The sequence below is a fragment of the Falco naumanni genome, chromosome 3 (genome assembly GCF_017639655.2).
Source record: "Falco naumanni isolate bFalNau1 chromosome 3, bFalNau1.pat, whole genome shotgun sequence".
Lineage (NCBI taxonomy): Eukaryota > Metazoa > Chordata > Aves > Falconiformes > Falconidae > Falco > Falco naumanni.
Genome location: NC_054056.1, coordinates 19,684,043 through 19,704,910, shown reverse-complemented (window position 1 = coordinate 19,704,910; position 20,868 = coordinate 19,684,043).

The following is a 20,868-nucleotide window of genomic DNA, read 5'->3' as shown; positions in this document are numbered from 1 at the left end:
AATGAACAAAATGCAATTTTGTTTACAGACTGTGTCCTCTATATGTAGGTCATTCCTATGAATATCCTGGCTATTAAATGACATCAATTCTACCTACTTGTTTAAGATGCAGGATAAACTAAAAGGAATGTAGTATTAGAGTAATAGTTTAGGACAGCCAGCCGGAGTTTATTTCCCACAGAGCATTTGCTGCTTGCTCTGCTGTAAGGAAGTAGCTCCGAGAGCAGCCATCCCTCTGCACGTCTCACACCATCTGCAGGCACCCCAGCCACTTCTTACAAACCAGAGTATGGATACTGGGGCTAAGGAACCTCCTTTCCCTGTGGACACGCATGAAGAAAGGAATCAGATGTGAGAAAGAAGGCCAAAGGGAAGGGAGAGGCAGTGAAGGCAGTGTGGAGCTCAAAAGGGGAAGAACCTGATCACATTGCCGCATGCAACAGGGAGGAACAGGCAGGCGTGAGATACACGGTTTTCCTCCCAGCTAACACTGCAGGAAATGTTGCCATGAGGTTGTCGTGACTAAGTGGTCCATGTTGTCCACAGACAGATAAATGTCATATGAAGTCTCCAGTGCTGTTTATTTCTAAAAAGCCAAATTTTTCATGAGCTATGAAATAATTGGCAAATTCTTGATTACTCCTAATTTAAGCTTTATATAGATCTTATTATTAAAAAATAATGTCAAAATTGTGTTTTGTGACCATACTAAAGTATCTGCTGCCACTGTAGTTTCTGAAGAACATAAATGCTATTTCCCAGGAAAGAAGCAACCTTACCCATAATAATAAAAACCTCCATAGCCATATATCAATTTCACTTTAGCATGCAAAAGCTTTCTGTGCCCATATTGCCTCCAGTGTAACTACACAGGAAAGGCACACAGCAAATCCAGCACAAGTAACATGGGAAAGGCATCTGCAGCTCTAGTCTGCTAGGCAAATTCAGGCACGCTCGTGTTTCCATTATACGTATGGAACACTCACATCACGCTAGGGGATAAAATGCCCACTCATTTTGGCCATGGATTTATTTCAATTGCAGATGCAAAGGCTAACAGTAGTTGTCAATAATTGTCCTACATTTGCATGGGCAAGTAGTAATTGTCCTCGCAACTGTACACCTACATTATTCCAAAATTTAGCCCACACAATCAATGTTGCCCTTGACGCCCAAAGGAGCTACAGGCTGATATTTATGAATTCCTTTGTCACAGGAAATGGTAAATTTCAGAAATTATGTGAAGCTGGAGCATTTCCATCACTTGTGCTTGCTGAAGCTAGGTAGATGACTTCAGTAAGACACTTGCTCAAGTATGTACTGTAAATTTACAAAGGCACAGCAAGTGTCTTTGTATGAATTGTATGAATTTGTATGAATGTACGCTCACATTCAGGATTGCATTCTTCTCTTCAGCGCGTGGATGTAGCACACTCTAGAGACCCAGGTGGGTGACAGTGCCATTTCGTCCACAGAAGCACCACAAAGTCCAACGAAGAGCAGCAGAAGCGTACGCACTGACATTTTGCAGCAGCTCTTCCTGTGAGTCCAACAGTTTCTGGGGTCTCAGATCCTACCTACCGTATGAACTGCACCACCTGGACACAAAAGGATTAGTAACAGGCAGGGTGATAGACAGGACTATAAACTCTCTATCTTTCTTTTTAATTCAGGCCAGACTTTTCATGTAGTTTTACTTTAACTCGTTTTAAATAGACTGAACTACAGACTTTTAATGTGTATTTAATGCTGGTATATAATTCTATGTCATGTACATTATGATTGAAAGCTGTGCTTTCCATGCACAAAAAGTTTATTTGATTCTTTTTTTTTAATCCTTCATTCAGATATAGACACAAAGCCAACACTGCTCATACTCTCCTGTGATGGGCGGCTGCAACTCAGATTATTCAGTATTAACAGAGCTCATGTCATTCATTTGCAGGCACCAACAGGTAAGTGTAAAACTTGGCTGTAATTTTTAACTTGAAAGAGGGGTGTAGGTCTCAGCCTAGCAGAAACAGTACATCTGCATGGGGCGTGAAATCTGCTGAAGGTATCAAGAAAATATGCAGTGGAAAAAAAACTGTATAAAAGCTCTCCAGAAAAGGAGAAAAACTTAGAAGTGCTTTTCCTCACCACTCAGATATTTGCCTGAGCTTGCATCAAGGAAAGCCCTGTCACAGACAGAGCAGATGTCACAGAAGAAACAGCACCCGTTAGAAAGGATGTTATGAAGAGACATAAAAACGTTGCTAGAGAAAACAAACAAGCCAGGAAAGAAAGCTTTAATTCTGAAAATAAAGGGCATTAAATCAGGACAAGAAATTAGGATCAAACTACACATTAAATTAAGAAGAAAACCTTTAATATCATAAATATACCCAGAAGCTCTTTTGAGGTGGAGGAAAAAATGCATCTCCCTTCTGTCTTTTATTAGTGTATGTTTGGCGCCTCAACAGAAGTGCAGCATTTCCTCCTCACCCCCACACCCCCCATATCATCTTCTGAAAGGTCACATATTTAACAAAAGTCAGTACAAAAGCTCAGTCATGGGAAAGCTGTGTGCTGACATTACTGCCTTATGGAACTCTTAGCAGAAACAGGATAGAGTTCTGGTCAGAAACAAGACAATAGAAAATTAGGCACATTGGAAGTTTTAATCTACAGAAAGCTACTACGTGCTTCCTTACCTGTCTCTGACATGGGCCACAGTTGTAGCTAATAATTTTCCATAGCAATTCCTATCTCTGAGATAAGAGACACAGAAGCCATGTATTTTCTTCAGAATGGCTAATCGGGGCCGATCAGCAAGTACACGTTTAGTTGCTCTTGTTGCTATCCCTCAGATAATTCAAATTATGTCTGTGATCTGCAGCAGAATGGGGGAAATGGAATGGGAGAGAAGGGTAGGGGTGGAAATGTGGAGAGTCAAGAATCCAGACATAGGGAAAAGGGAAATGGAAAGACAAGCAGTGGAAGAAAACAGCATGTGCAAGAGAATGCAAGAGGAGGATGTTGCTCTCAAAGTAAAAACAACTTGATTTTGCATGCCTAGGCTAAGTGGATATATTGAGCTATTTTAATCTTTTTTTTCTGTTTATTATTCTCTTCTGTGTGAAATGCGGGAAGCCTACTACACTCAGGAGTCTCCTTGAATCACTCGGGGATGAAAGAGATTCTCAAATGCATAGAACAAAAATGATGGGGTTCCATACCTATGTTCAGGACTTCCTGGGCAGAGGTATGGCCAGTGAGCCACAGGGACCTCAAGCACTGAGCTCCAGGCCACCTCGGACCTGTGGCAGACCAGCTCTGCTGTGCACAAGTAGTGGGTCAGAGACATCCAGGACCCTCTAAGCTCATGGCAGATGACCTGAACAAGCCATCTGCGCCTGCATGCTGCTCCAACAGCATATTTGCAGGCGTCTAGAGACTCCCAGGGAACTACAGCTCTCACCAAACTACAACAAGAGACCAAATTCTTCTTTCAGTTTTCTTGTGAAAAAAGAGTCTCTGGAAACCCATACACCTGGTGGCCTAAGGAAGCCTGCCAAAACCGTAAGAAGGAGCACAACAGAATGCAGGTAATAGAAGGGTGAAGAACAAGTGAAGAAATCTCACCTGCTGGAAATCAGGATCTCTTCAGAGTTAGTGACAGCAATTATTGTGATCAGAAGAGGTGATGGTGGAGTACAAAGAGCAGCAGCAATGTCTGTATTATCTAAATACCTACAAGTAAGGCACTGACACACATCTAAAAGATCAGAGAAAAGAGAGAGCAGAAAGAGGAATTAAAAAGGAGAATGCTGGAGTATCACAGTATTTCCCAGTTGTATCCAATTCCACCTGGCTTATAAGGCCTATTCCTTGTCAAATTCAACTTCATTGATTTTTTGCAAATAAATCACTGCCTAAGTCCAATTTTACAACCAACCACGCTGAGTGGAATGGAATGGATGAATTCTCAGAAGGTGAAAAAACCAGTGTAGACAGCTCTACAACAGCCCTCCTCACTCTGTTCTTAACTTTAAAGGCCAGTGGGGTGAGGATGGATAAGGTCAGACTGTGTTGCCATTTCCAGTAATCTGGAAATACAGCCTGGCTCAAAGTTAAAGAGCTCTGATTCGTAACAGTGTACCACCAGGGAAGAAAAGGCAAAGGAGGGAGGAAGCATCCCTGCAGCCAGCTATAACTTTGACTCCCCAGTTATCCCATTTCTCACGTGGCACAGGTGAGGGCTTGTTCTGGTGAGAAATTAATGTTTGCTTTGCCCCTTTAAAGATGTGGTCTGAAAGCACTTTATGAGCCATGTGTATTAGTGTTCATATTTGTGTGGGTCTGCTGAGTTTTAATCAATCAGCCCTGTTTCAGAAGAGTTTAATTTTGCTCTCATTAAGTATGTGTCAGTTTTTTGTGTGTGCAGGCGCATATATTTATCCCTGTCAGCATTCAGAAAATTACATGCCCCTAGTTAACATATTGTACAGTACTACAAATTCTCATGAATATCACTTACGGCAAAGGATAAGTTCATCCAATGGAACGGAACAGAAACTTTTCTCATTTTCAAGCACATAGCCTCTGCTAAATGCACAGATACTCACTGTCTGTGCTCTTTTGTATTATACCTGAAAAGTATAACTGTTCCACTTACTGCCTCTCTTGTTTTTCCAGATAGAGTCCCTGACAAAAACACTGGCCAGAATTTCAGACATTAAAGTCACTCCCAGACATATTCAGAGCTGAGACACACTAACAGGTATCTTTCTTCTTGTCTTTATGCAATGGCTTTTCTCCAGTGGACGATAGCAGTCAGCGTGGGGTTGTTAGATAATCATGTAATCACAGCAAAAATACGGAGGCAAAGAAAGCAAATTACATGCTAAGATTTCAAGTGTTTATCCTGACCAGACTGAAATTGCCCCTCTGTCACACCTTATCCCACTCTAACCTAAGTAACTTATTTCCCTACACACAGAAAAAAAAATCTCCAGCAACTCTTCTGTCCTTCTTTCTTTCTTCAGTACCACTTGTAACCTTTAGTCCTTTCATTCTTACTTTGGGCTACAAGGGTATAAAACCTGTAATTAACAACTTCTTTATTGCCTCTGCAATAGTAATTGCCATGTATAGCCTTGAGGTACTAAGAATAAAAAATCATTTTCCTCCCCCTGCCCCTTGTATTTAACTAGCACTCCACAGTTATTATTAGGATCTTGCCAAAACTTCACCTTTCGTAAGAACCTTGTGATAAAAGTGTAATCCCCACACAGTGACCTCTGCATGCAGCAATCAATACTTATGCTGTAATATTTCCCCTTCTTGCTGTTTCAGAGCAGCCTTTTAAAAAAAAACAGGCTGGGAAGAGATTAGATTATCAATTATCATGAAACTGTCTGCAACTTCAAAGGGCTGCGGAGCAAGGGAAACCATAGTTTATCAGGACTGTAAGAGTCCTGCAATTATCTCTCATGTCACCCAGATGTAGAGCAGTAGTTGGGGGAATAGCTTGGGTCTGCACTGAGAGACTGGGCTGGTGGAAAAATATAAAACCAGCATTTTCTTTGGAACATGAATCATTGGTTTTGGGTCAGATATTGACAATAAGTAGGATCTTGAATGTGTTAACTATGAGCAACTCGATCCAATATACTCATGTATCTATGCCGCATGAGCATTTTATCGATAAGCAGACATGGGACACTTTCTTTTTCCCTGAAACCCCAATTTTTACATAGGTCAACAGATTGTTAATAGCGTGTCAAAGAATGATGCATTGATAGTCAGTAAAACTGCAAGATGTTTGTCCTCAGTCATTCCCACAAGTATTAAGCCTATGGGTTTGCACAGGAAAACAGCTTCACAAGTCAAGTAAAACAGAGAAGTTTGGAAGCAAAACTCCAGCTACTGACATCACTTCCTGATGCAGCGTGGCATCGCCATTCGGGCTTGTTTTCCAGTGGGACCCGTCAGGCTCCAGTTTGACCTGTGATATCTTAAGGCCAGGAACAATGGAAAATTATTGTAATGTTTATTAATACATAGAAAAAGCCTGCGGCAATACAGAGCACCAAATAAAAACAATTAAAGTAGCATGTAGTCACAAGTCTGGTTAATGTGCAACTTTCTGTGTCAGGATATGATATACTGAATGAAAATAAGTTCATAAAGGAATTTTACTTAGTTATGTTCCACCTCACTACCCCTATATTCCACCCAATACATAAGCCAAATATTTACCCTTGACCATGACCACACAAGGACAGGAAAAATACAATTAGCAAAGCTGGACAACTTTATTCAGCCTAAACAGAGCTAGCTCTTAACATCTGTAACAAAGATAAGGAAGTGTAATAGTAACATGTTTAACTTACACAACCTGCAAGGATCTAAACGCACTCCACAGCAAAGGAGATAATATCACGAGGTTTATGTATAATGAGTCACTCTCTACCACGGAGAGAGAGTAATAGCTTCTACCCACCTCCAAAAATGTGCACAGGTGAGAAATAACAGAGGAGAGACCCGACGGCGCTGACATGGCAGAACAGAATGCATAATGGTAGCAACATTGTTTTCTTGCCTCCCTTTTGTTCATCCACAGTCGTATCTCTATGATACAGCATTAGGTTATTTGCTGTTACCAACATTGCCACAGGATTCCTTATCACCCAAGGGGCTGGATAATGCCTAAGCTGAGACCAAACATCGGTCTGCAGTTTCCTAATGCTTTTGGCCAAGCAAACCATAATGGTGGAAAGACTCTGAGGGGGCCAGGAAGACTAAGGCATTATAAACTGGGCGCTGAGTGGGATATCTGGACCCCTTTGACCTCTTTATTTCCTGTTAAGATAGGAAACAGGCCACATACCTAATAACATTTTACATTAAAAGGTTCTCAGGAGCATATCAGACAAAGAACTAGAATTTAGTTCCTCTCACAAGAAACTAGAAAAAAACCTAAACCCCTTGGCAGCGTACGTATTGTTTGTGTCTCCAGGTGGCTGTTAACCAGGCAATGTAGGAGTCCCTCAGATAGCTGATGGCCCTCCAAGGACTGCTGGGCATACAGCACAATATTTCAAATAAATAGTAAATACAGACACTATGCCCCACCGCTTCCTAGGGTATCTGGTATCTATCCCATTAGGGGTCTCTGATGGCCTATTGGAATACTAAGAGGTCAAAGGGCTGAAAAATGAGAGAAAAATAGGGAATCAATTTTTTCGTGGACAGTTTTGTGGCTCATCTTTCCACAGCTGTCATTTTGCCACCTGCTGGTTTTTAGCCTACTTCTTTCCAAATAAAGTGGCTGTGGCTGAAATCTAATCCACTGATTCCTCTTACAATTATAGGGATAGATCTAAACCTGATAGATGCTTCAAGCCTGCTCTCCCGAGTTGCTGTACATTTGGCCTTGTCTCAAAAAAGCACTGGCGAGGCAGGATACCCCAGCCTTGACCACTACATGGTAAGGACCTTGCAAGATTATAAAATTATGTTTGGTGGAAGATATTGTGAATGGTATTGGACTTTTTGAGTTGCTTGTTTTTCTTTAGACCTGAAGGCTCCAGATGCAGAGAGGTAGGGTGTTTCTACAAAAAAAATCTTTCCCTCTTGTTTGAAAATATATTTTGTCCCCATATGACGTTGATACAACCTGGGACTGATTACCTTTGCTCATAGATAAAAGAAAACATTTTCAAACAAATGCTGCATTTAGAGACAATATGCAGAGAACCATTCTCCCTTAGTCAAAACTAACTTTTACTTAGTTATGCATACAGTAGCTTTTATTTTAAAAAGTCTTCAGAAATACTGAGATATAAAAGAGGGGTTTCCTGTAGATTTATATGACATTGCATCTAATCTTCAGTGATGTCATGGTGCCAGATGAAACAGTTTCCTGGGGAAAAAAGTGCAGCTAATCAGTTAAACCCCTTTAGGAATTAACTTGAGCATCTTATTGTCAGATTAAACTCCAAAGATTGCCAGTGTTCATTTCCCAGTGTTAACAGCAGACACACAATTATTTTATGTGTATTTCAGATGAGAAAGATGAAAGTTAGCTCTTTGTAAAATGTTGTGGTACATCATGTCTGTTGTAAAAATGCAGGTTGACCTCAGCTGGGTCAGGCCTCCTTTTCATCCATGCTTTGCTGAAGGAAGGTCCTTTCTAGAAGAAACACACATGCGTACCTGTAATAAAACAAAAAGTTATTTCCTCCCTTCCTTATTGCAGACAGGCAAGGCAATAAGTGTTCTTCTCCGTTTTGTACAACTGACTGCTTTGCATGCGCTTTTCTCCCGATCATTTTGCTCAGAAGGCAGCTCAAGAGGGTGGAAAGGACACTGCATAACCTGTGTGTGAGCCCTGCTTGCCTTCTGAGCAGGGCAAAGCTTCTGCAACCATCTAAGTTGCCTTTAAATGAGAGTCAGAAGTGCACTTCTGAAGCAAACCTTGCCATCAATGCCAGGTACCACCCTCTAAGTGTGCAGCGATCTCAGCGACATAAACTGGCCTCCTTTTGCAGCAGGCTGTACCAGAAACTGCACTTCTACAACTAGGGTGCATCAGAGCTATTCTAAAAGAAACATCCCAAAACATACATGGCAGGGATGCCGGCTCCTCAGCACCAGTATCACTGCATTCAGCCACTCTACAGTTCCCCAGCACTTGCTAATGTAGACGTAGCCGTGCTCTCCCCCAGGTTCCTGATGCACTGGGGGCAGGAGCAGGAGGGACTCTGTTATGGGACCAGGCTGGTCCACATTGCAGTCTGCTCATCTGAGCATAGGGACAATTAAATACAACACTTGACATCAACATCCCTGGGGAACAAGGACAAGCTGATAGCCAAACTGTTATTTATGTAACTGGTGGGTTATATAAATCAGCAGGCTTTGGGGGTAAAAAACGTTTGTTTGTCAAGCCTCTGTGTAGTCTGGTGCAGGGAGACCCTGATCCATGACCTAGCCTCTAGGCACAACCAAAACACAATAAAAAGAATTTGCCTGGCCACTGGGCAAACAGAAGAGAGAGATAGCTCCTGCCCTGCAGAGCTTACCTCTCCTGGTACCAAGGGGACAGTTCTTTCAGACACAGACGGGTTAGATTTGTTTAGATATCAGGAAACAAATTGAGTATCTAAATCCACACATCCCCCCCTCATTAACTGATCGTATGATCAGAGGTTTTGGCAATGAAATGATCGTGTAGCTACAAGTTCACTGAAGTCGAAAAGCTATGAGAGAAACAACATAATATTTTTGATATTGCCAACCAACAGTACAACATAAGATTTAAAATATAAGTTGGAGCTAGCTGGTAGAAACAGGCATCACATCATTAAAGAGGAAATAGCTAATACGAAGTTACACCAGGTGAAGAACGTGTCTGAAGAACATACTTTTAAATACCTGCCTTGTCCATCCCACGTAGCCATCTGACTTGGCACATGCAAATACAGGTTCCATGTGTCCAGCACAAACGTGAACATGCTCTTTGCAATTTGTATCCCCATATACAAGCTTAGGATATTCTTGCTGCCCCAAATGTTTGATCATTTGCCCTACCAAACCCTTAATTTTCTGCCCTTGCAATCATTTCCTGGCAGAGCTGGCCCAAGGCTTCTCTGCAGTACAGGCAAAATGGAGATCTGGCATCATGAGATTAAGGATCCCGGACTCCAGTCGTAAGCAGGGGCAGATGTGGGGTGAGGCAGATCCAAGATGCAGTCGCTGGCAGAAAAACCCCTGGGAAAGGCAGGTTTGCTGGTGCTGCAGCTGCTGGGGGGAGGCAGTGCTGGGGATGCTCTGGCAGCAGTAGCTGCTGAACCATGTGCCCCTCACAATCCTGGGGACAACAGAAGCCAAGGCTTTTCCCAGCAGGACCATGCTCATGCCCTTTCTTAAAGTCTTTGCCCATTTTGTGTAGTTGATGAGGCAGTTTCCAGTTTAGGGGCACAGCTGAGGATGCTCTGGCTTCAGGAATTTCTTAAAACAGTTTCAAGACCAAAGGCAGCATTTCATGACTTTCCCTCAGGTAGGGCAACTGTTTGCATTAATGAGGAGCATGTAACCACATAGGTGGAGTTGAAGTTGGATAGATGGGAATTTGGTGATGTGAGTAGTTCAGAGGTTTAGTTGTTTTGGAAGGTAAAAGTTGCTCATTCCTCAAAGCATAGTCAGAAACACAATTTATATGAATTTATTCTTTTTTCTGTACCACTGTCAGTAAGCAATGACTGTGTGCACATCGATCCTGTGCCCGAGAAACTGCGCAGCTGCCAGCCCTCATCTGCGTCATCCGATTGTGTCAGTCTCATTGGAAAAGGTAGGGAAAGCAGACACCTATTTGTCCCTCACTCCAACATCTCCTTACTTCAGCATTATGAATTGTTTTATAAATGCTGGGCCAGCACTGCTGGAGTGCGTTGGTCAAGTTCCCCTGCCTGATGGACCATCTCATCTGACAACCTCAGTGGCTCAGACACGAGCTTAACTCACTCACCCCGCATGAAGGTGCAGCACGCGCATGGACCTGCGTGAGCAGCAGCTCTATGAAACGGGGAAACAGCAAGCTGACAGCTTGAAATGACTTTTGTTAAAAATATACAGAAAGCATCAAGAAGGAAGAAAATGAATGTTTTGTAGCAGGATTTGCTTCATCTAAACCTTTAAGCTAAACAACAAAGAATTCAGCACCAAGAAGATGCCAGGTCTCTCGTCTGCCTGTGCAATCAGGGGATAAGCATCTTCTCAGTAAGAGGCATCCCACTCACCTGGACTTTTTTTCTGGGAAGACAGTGGATTAACCCTCGGGGGAGATGCCCACCATCTCCTCTTACAAGTGAGGGAGCTTGGGTGACTAAGCTAGGCCAAGGACTTGCCTATTAATATGACAGATTTCAGGTGAGACAAATGTTACCTGAAGAAAGAAAACACAGATCACATTAAAAAAAAAAAAAGTTGCTGGAGGCTTCCATGCAGCACCTGCAGAAGCAAACTGTGCCCACACCTGAGATGTGTTTCGGGAGCGCTGCCCGCGGCAGGGGCTCTGAGCCACCCAGTGAGGCAGGGATGTGCGGTGGCCCCTAAGCCCAGGGAGCCCAGCAGGGGGGTACACGAGGGGGCCTGGCCCCACGGCTGCTGGCCTGAGCCGCTGGCCAGTGTGGCTCAGGGAGAACGGCTGGCAACCTGCGCAGGAAGGTCCAGGTTTAGGTTTCCAGTATGCAATATAAGTAAGTGCTCTTAGTCTAAGAGTTGCAAAACTTTTTCTTCCCCCAGTATTCACTTAGTCAGAAGTATTTATGAAAAGCTCTCAGCTCTCTGTGTACATTAGTGTAAAGTTCTGTACATTACGAAATGTAACGACCAACACCATAATTCCTGCAGGATTAAGCACAGTGAGCGCAGAGCAATAAGGGAATAATGTTTATGAGCAGGAAATGCTAGCATGTAGCAGACTGATATATTTACACCTGTTCCCTAAAATGTCACATTTGCATATATCTATTTTTTAATTATATGTGGGCACTGTAGTACTCAGGCTTGTTTACATTGAGTGGATCCAGAGTACTGATGGCTGTTTTTAAATATAAATGGAAGAGTAAATCAAATAAATTCAATATGAATGCATAACTGGGAAGGTGAGATGGTAAAATTGTGAATAATACATAGCTTCCACAAATTCAGGATTTTCTTAACGTACATACAAAATACAAATTCTTTCAGCTTGAGCCCTAGTCAGAGCCTTGGTTCCATAGGCATCACTGGGACAATGTCCACACTGACATCAGTAGGGCCAGGAGATCATATGTAAAAATCCAGACTTTGTGCAGTACTCTCTGCCTTCTCCTTCATGAAGTACCCAACACCAAACAGAAATGCTGTATTTCTGCTCAGTGCTGGTGTAAAGATGCACAAGAGGAAGGGAATCAAGAAACAGAAAGCAGCCCCTTTAGCTATAAGATGAGATGATATATGCAGTTGACTTTAACTGCTGTCAAGGGTACCTATATTTAGATTTTGCTCATGATATTTCAAGTTGCACATGATAGAAGATTCTTGTCGGGACAGAGGAAACATGTAATGGGGATGGAAATTTTAATCTAGGTCCTCAACATATGTTGAATGACAACTTCACTGTTCCAGATAGATAGATTCTACTCTGATGCATAGGAAGCCAAAAGCCACCTGAACTGTCTGCCCCGTTCAGCTTCCCACACGCTGCTGCTGCTGTGGGAAAAGCCAGAATGCATTTGTGACTGTGCATTGTATTTGTTGCTAGCATTGCAACATTCAATTGTTGCAACTCTGAAGTGCATTCAGAGTAACAATCTTTTTTTAAAAAAAAAAAAGTTCTGTTGCCAATCTTTATTTAAAACAATAATGATTCGTATGCATCTTTAATAGCTGAAGCCCAAATCATTAGTTTAAAGGAAATACTGAAGTCAGTATAAGGGTTATTTTCATTCCAGGCCATGTTGGTGTGAACATTATCAATTGATCTAGGATTTAAGTGACCTGTCTGGAATGCTTGACAAACAAATTTTTCTCATGAATTATACATATTACTGAAAACCATACTTAATGGGAGACTGGGAAGAGGGCAGGTATTTCCATCACCTAGGGGTGAAAGCCCTGCAAATTAACAACAAGACGGTTCATTGAAGCAGGTAATGGATTGGTCTGTGAAAACAAGAAATCTTTGTGGGAATGACTGTGATTATTCATATAGTCTGTTTGCTAATTATTGCTAGTATGAACATTATTTTAACTGCTTTTAAGAACCTTGGAAATTATGTGACTTGTCAACAGTGTTGTGAAACACTGCAATACAGAAGACGGGTAAGCAGTATGCACTCACTCATTGGAAAAATTTGTGTTTGATCATGGAATCAAAATATGCAGACCATACTTATTTTTACATAATGATATGTGTCTGGCTAGCAAGAAGAAAGAATAATAGAGAAAAAGAATCTTTAAAAAAAGGGGGGGTATGATGTATCAGCACAGAGCAGTGATATCAGAGCTGAGCAGCTACCCAGCTAACATGATGCAGAGCGCATGATGCTCTGATTAGAGAGGATGGCAAAAGGCTGATCCTGCATGCCCATTCCCTCCTTCCAATTCCATGCCTAATAATGCCTAAACATCCAGGTGGTAAGAGAAGTCAGTGTCATTTGCAGAGAGCCTAAAAGCTACGTCCTTCTAAGCGCTGTATGGCACAACACACTTCTATACACTATATACAAGCCACTTCCCATTAAAAGCGATTTCCTTTTGTTCATTTGTACCTGTTAACAGGCATAAACACCGAGACTTAAGAGATAACTTTGCATGTGTATTTTGTGAGGTTCTGCTCCTTCTAGTTTTGCCAGTGTTCCTTTCAGAAGTCACATCTGTGCTCCTTTTCCATTTTCATTTACTACTTTCAGCTATTCCAGGAGACTTTAAGCTTTGCAGTATCAGGCATTATATCTTCTACAGCACTACTTGGTTTTTGAAAGGACACAAGATAACTAGCTTTGAAATTAACTATCACTACAGTATCTTCACTTCTCAACATAACTCCAGTCCTGATCGCTTTATTCCTCGCCAGGCATCATTGTCAACAATTAAAATTTTAAGGCCAGAGGGACTTGAAAGCCTCCTGCAAGATACTGGCCTTCAGATTTCACGTAAGGATGTTCCCATTCAAGTTCCACATCTTTCAGTCGCTCTGCTGCATGTGGCTTGCATGAGAAAGCCATGCAGGGTGAGACATGCATGACAGGTGCCCACCTGTGACCTAGTCCTGGAAATTCTTCATAAAAATGGAATGAAAAAGGAAATATTAGATTTTTATCAGCTGTTACCAAAGAAGTTACCTTTAAATCTTCCTAAAGCATATTAGATGAGCCAAGTGCTGTTTGCACGTATTTACATCTCCCTGTTAAGTCCAAAGGAAGCCTGGATGACCTGCTCAGCCACAAAGCTCCATGCAAAAGACACCCAGCGTTAAACAGGCTTTGCTTTAAGGCCTTCAAGTGAGGGGAAACTCTCAAATTGTTTTGGTGACTGAATATTATAGCAGATAAAAATCTACATCTGATTTCTAATCCAAATCTGACTGAATCTTCTTCACTACTGCCGCCTCTCTCCATGCTCAGCTTCATTCCTGCTCTGTGACGCTGTGGAATGATGCTTTCTGTAGCTACTGCCGGGTCGGTGCTCACCTCTCCAGGGGCAGAACTTTTCTGCATGACCTCCTGTATGCTCCCAGGCTAGAGGAACATTTTCCCTTCCTGAGCCTCCGTGATCAGCCTGGAGGAGTGATCACACGATGCACACAGTACAGTTTTATTCCTTCTTCCCGTCCTTCCTAGGTATCGCATCAGCAGGTCATATTCATTTATCTCAAGTGATAGTGATAGTAAATCAATTGAGGAGCATCTTGATCCTTATTTCCTTGGTGTAATTTCAGGTTGAACATCTTTCAGTACCCATGGAAAGATCATGTTAGAGGCACTGGGGACTTTACACATAAGGAGAAATTACTTTCAGGTCAGTACCTATGACATACTGCAAGATCATCTGGCAGCATCATTTACCTTATCCTAATAAAGGAAAAACTGATTCTTGTGGAATAAAATTGCCAGAGATTGGCTTTCACCAAAAGCAGCCCCTGGAATCAAGTTGTACGTGACTTTCAGGGACACAGTTTAAGTAAATTCCTTTGCCAGAAGGATAAACTCCTTGAATAAGACACTTGAATTACTAGAAACAAGGAATGGATAAAACAGGCTGCTTTATTTTTTACTATAAATCAGGTATTGCCTCTTACTTATTAGCATTCTATTACATTTCAGCTGTGTCTTTCTAATAATTGGTCAGATTGCTAAAATACTCGTGGCAAAATTATTGCACTCAAGAAACTTTAATAGACTGATACCAGTGGCTGTGCAGACCAGATCACAGAAGATATTACACGTATTGGGCTTGCTGCAATGAAAGCCATGGCAAAAACTATAAACCATAGAAACTATTTATCTGTGTATAAGCTTCACTTTATTTCAGTTCTCCTGAAGCTGTTATTCCAAATTATGATACTATTCGGCAGCAGAAATTTCACTTGCCTTGAGTACATGTCAGTGATGTTAAGCTGGTGGAGGCAGTGCAGATGCAAGAGAAAGTAACACAATTCTGGAAATAAGTCACAGAAACTTTCCGACAAACATGGGGAGGTGAGATGCAATTAGACACCCACACACACTTCAATGAAAACATCATTGCTACTGGTAGGTTTTTTAACTATGGACACTTACATTAATTATTGTAAACTACCTGCATGACTACCAAGTATCTCACTGACACAGTCAGTCATCGTATCACTTGCCCAATTGTAAACTAACTTTTTTTTCTTCCAAATATATTAGAAACAAAAAAAAAAAAAAACCCTGAGACATTCACCTGACTTGCACTGTCCTCCACTGAAAAAGCTTCCTAGCAGAGGTAATTTTTTAAATGTCATTTATTCTAAGAGCCTCATATAAAAGTTCTTACCAGCTTATAAATATCTGGCTTCTCTGCTAGTCTGCATATAGGAAACTCAAGTTTATTTTGTCAAAGTTCTTTTTATCATTGGTTGCGTAGGCTGCCAGGGTTCCTGCATGCCACTAGCTTTTTAGATAATATTCAGTATTTTCATTGTAATTCTCTGGTCGTAGTCATTCATTTACAAAGCTTACTTGGTCTGGGCTAATAATCTTACAGATCATATCCTGCAGGCTTTCTGCTAGAATTTTTGCCAGAAGTTGAAAATTCCAATTAATTAGCAACAAGGACGAAGCTTCCTGAAGGCTTTTGAGAACCCTACCCCAAATCTTATCTCACCATTGCCACTTTCTTGATTGTTGTGAATTATGTATATTATTCAGCTGACCATATAATGTGTAAATTCAGTCTTTATAACTCATATTCATTCCCTAATTTCTGCTAACTCAGCTTGTAATGGCAAGAGCTTTATATCTTGGGTTTTAATTTTCTGTATTTTCTGTTTCCTGAAAAGCGCAACACTGGCAAGAGCTTACTTGCATCCCTTCTGTATCTAAGCATAAATGTATCAATATTGCAGCAAAATTACCAATGCACTGTGTAAATACCATAATATATTGCTTGCCACTATCCACATGGTAACTTTTTACTGAGTGCCCAATAAGTTTTGAGTCTGGTTTTTTTTTGAGGCAACACATGCAGAACAGTCACTGCTCTAAGGAATGGCTGGGCAGGCAACCAGCCCGCTTTCTGAAACTGATTAGACGACTGATTTCCTCTTCTTAGACGTACCTGTTCAACCAGTAGGGATCCCTAACTGTGCCACTGGAAACCCAGTCCCTCTCCATCTGCTGCTATGAATTATCACAGCAAAACACTTTGTCCCACAGCATGTTTCTGAGGACTGCAGGTCCCTTTCTTTTAGTGAAAACTGTTCTGGAAGCCACCAGTCAGTTTGAAAAACCCGTTGCTTGTTTTGCTGTTTGTAATCCCTGAACCATCGGTCACGTCTTCTACAGAAAAGCTACACCCAATTTAAAAGAGAAAAATAAAAGTCTCGATCTCTGTCTGGAGCAATAAAATAATCCAGTCCAGCATATATACAATTGGAAAAGATATCTTCATATTTTTAACTTCCAAGAAAACAATAAAAGATTGGTGGGTAGGACAGGGAAAAAACAGTCTGTGAATGTTGAAAGGTGCCCCAACCTAAATGTCAGAAAGAAAGGAAATAGAACACGCTATGATTAAGTTTACTAGGTTGTGTGCAAACTATTCTTCCTTAATTCTTGTTCATGCACTGACCAAAAGTCAAGGGGTTTCAACTTCACTTTTAGGAACACCCACTAAGGCAACCAGAAATCATTAAAAATTGACACATCGGTAAGAAGCTCAGTGCCGGGACACTTAGCAGCCACATGAACAAAATACATTTAGCAAGATCCCTTTGTGAAAGTATATAGAACTTTTGTATGTACCTAGGTAGTAGATAGAAAGATTGGTCAGAGCAGCACTCACAATTTACAACAGGAAAGAATATAATTGTGCATATTTGTAGACCAATCTGATGTAAGTTCCATCGATGTGCTTTCTAGTGTGAAAACTGATATTGTATAGCCTGCTGAAGTTCTTTCTTCTGTGTCCTGTTTCGTGTGCAGTCTTCACTTTTCATTCCTGTGTAGTCATTCCTGGCTTCACCCTGTATTTTCCATGGATTTTTTTAAATCTTTGCTATTTCTTGAACAAACTTTATTCCACTCAATGCTAACTCATTGAGGTCCAGGTTAGACTTTGAAAGCTACAGTGTCAGAGCACATTTGAAATTAAACAAAATAATTTTCTTCTTTCTTAAACGTCAGTAATAACTCATGGATGCTATATGAATTATGTAATGGTCTTATCACTGCTATGTGAGTATGATTAAAGCAGTTTTTAAAGGCAGATCTACATTGAAACCCCAGATTTCCCAGCTGGAGGGGTAAAGAAGTGTAGAAACCACCACTAGCACTGAAGTTTGCAGACCAGGCTAGTTTCAGATCATCCGAGTCACTGACTGCTTGCAGTACTCGGAGTCAAGAGAGGAATGAGCAAGTCAGAACAGTTGACCCCCGGGCTCCTTTGGTTCATCTCTGCACACAGTGGGCAGCAGGAACCGCCACCGCCAGGCACCCCCAGCCCATGGCACCCTCACCTGGCTCTGTGGCGGGGGCAGGAGGGCAGGGCAGGCAGCCTGGCTCCCAGGGACCCGCATTGCTTTACCCTCCTACCCTTCAGCAGCACGCTAAGCACCCACCACCACTTCGAAGGGTATGAAAGTGTGATGGGTTTGGAAGGGTCTTTTACATCTGACTAAGAAAAGGAGTTTCAAGTCAGAAAGATTTATTAAGTTTTCTCCATAGTTCCTCTCAGGTTGAATTGTAGGCAGGGAGTAGGAGCACTGCTCCCACAAACAGGAGTGATAATTGCTTTGTTAAAGGTCACCCAGATGGGACACAGATATTCAGAATTGGTTTAAAGTGTAGTGAGAGCTACAATTATCTTTCTTCTTCTCAAGCAAGCCTGAAGCTGCAAAAAAGGCATTGGACCCTCTGGAATAAAATTTTAGGTTTCTTTCAATTAAATGTGAATTCATTTAACTTGTAAGGGGTGGCGGGTGTGTGTGTTTTCCCCAAGAGTCAGAAATATTCCAAAACTGCCAACAGTTTCACTGCAGAGGAGGCCACTGCCTTTCCAGATGTCCAGGCTGAGGAGATCTGTGTAGCAGGGTACGTTCATTACAACCCCAGCCGAGCCCTTCTTGGGGACCACACAACTAGGCTTTGTCAGGCTTCGCTGTGATCCCGTGTGCTCTAACCCACCTGAGCGGTCAAGACATCACCGTAGTTCATTCTGTCACACTGCTGGAGAAGCAGTGAAAAAAAATTGCAGTAATTGCAATGTTTTATTAATAGCATAGCAGTTCTTGATCATGTCTGCCAGGGCAGCATCAATTGCTGTGGTAACTCCAGAGAAGTTGAGCTTCTGTCTTATTTCCCCTTTTCTGTCTTTCTTTTGATGAAATCCCACCATCTGGTAATGGTGTCACAGATGCAGCCACATGGACTCACACGCTTTGCTACTTCTGGATTCATGCAGTCTGGGCTTGTGCTTAATCAGGTGAATCACAGCGCTAGCCTCTCCTACCTGTCCCTGGTGTCATTACCCTTATTGTCACTAGCTGATCAGATTTAGGGAGCCATATATCGTCAGAATTCTTGCTTTTACTTCCTCGTTGTACACAACATAGTGAACCACCCCTGGCTACCCGCATCATCAACTGCAGAGAATTTGAAATATGAATTTAAAGCTTTTAGAAATCTTTGTTTTATTAACAAGATACTTTCTTCCCTGCTTTTTTTTTTTCCCTAGAGTGAACAATTATGAATTGTAATAACTGTATTCCAAGAATGTTTTATTCTGTCAAAATGGAGAGCTCTCCCCCAGGGCCACATTAGTATCTTTTTCTGTCTAGGAATGCAGCTGTTCCAGGGCAGGCTCTGAGTAATGTCTCTAATCGGCAGATATGCAGAGTGCTTAAGCTAATTATGTAATAAGGGAATAACTCCTAAAATTTTATAAACGTTAATATAGACATTTATCTTCAATTTCTTCGAAAGTTGAACAGGAAATGAGAATTCTTGTGGTACTAGTACCAAATGCTCATTTTTATACCGAGGTTTTAAAATGTTGGGTATTGCAGATCTAATGCTGTATTCAAGCTGCAAATTACTCTCTTTGGCATTGAAATATTGCTGCAATTAAACCTGCAGTAAAGTATTAAAAGGCAAAAAAAAAAAAAAATCTTGCATCTGATTGCCTTTACACAAAACTATGTGGATCTTCGTTGATCTTGAAAGATGGCCCCTGAGATCTGAGGTTTAATTTTTCATACACAGATATACCCTCTTCCATAGTTCTTGGGTAACAAATTTAAGATTTCTGATGTAAGGCGTTCCACATGGAAGTTAACACTGTGAGAACCAGCTGGGGCAGCTTCTTTAACACAGTTTGCAATCTACACGTCAACCCTTACTCGTTTGTCCAGGTGTATGTCATTGTTTCTACATTTGTATAACCCAGCAAACCATTCATTTCAATGACAGTCTTTTCTCAGGTATGTGGTAAACAGGACAAAAGTGTTTTCAGTTCCAGTATTTGAGCACGGAGAGTGAGGGAAGGGGGCTAGAACAGCTGGCTCAGACCAAACACACTCCTCCTCCTATCCCACATTTTAACATTTTTCCCCAAACTTTTCCAAAAAAGTGTCAGTGCTGTAGAAAACTCACACATCCAAGGTAGAAAATTTCTTTGGCAATACTGTGGGCTCGACCACTCCCCAAAACGCAGGGCAGAGTCCTTCAGCCAGCTGGGTCCTCTGTGCCCACTGAGTGTTTATTAAAACACAAACAAAAAAGAAAGAAGAACTCAAAACAAGGCTCTTCTCATATGGAAGATCAAAGAGTGCTACTGCCCCAACAAGCAAAGTTCCCTGTTTGGCATTTCCAGTTCTAGTCCCTTCCAAGCTCCTTTTCTTGCCAGTTTTGGAGAACTCTGGAAATGGTAGGTCTGTGACCTGCATTTTCACAAAGCAGAATATCTGATTTATGGTTTTCAGGGCCTAACTTTAGGGTCCTAAGCTTGACTATGTTTTCACAAAAAGGACCAAAATGCATGGATCCCCTCCTCAAGACTGCAGCTGTAAATCTACAGTCACCATCCTAACTTTCAAAGATTATAGCCTATAGAAACGTGACTATAACATCCATTGCAACTGCTTGTCAGTGTCCTAGACAGGTTTGTCCCGTTGAGGCTGGACATCTGCGCTACTTCAGTCTTGCTACTGTTAATACCTGAGGCAACTAACCAAAACATGGGGGAACGTGATATATCTACTCTGTGCCCAGTAGGGAAGAAGTCTCCTTCATGGTTGCAGAAAAACATCTCCCTCCCCATGCATGTACAACCAGAGAAACAGAGCACCAAAATGCAAGTTCTGGTTTAGGAGTTTTCTCAGACACCATCTGCCAGAAGCTGGGAGAACAGTCCAGGAAGGCAGCTCCGAATGCTTATCCTGTCCCTAAACCCTTGCCCAGTAAAGCATCCTTTGGCCACGCTGGAGACAGGGTACTGAGACAGCTGGACCTGTGCTATGGGGCAGTGCAGCCATGCACACTCACTCCCAGCTTTGAAAGGAGCACGAAGACAAAAGCTGTGAAGTAAGCCTTATATCTTACAGCAGAGTAAATACGATATTCACCAGCTAGGAGGCTGCAGAAACATCTTGTA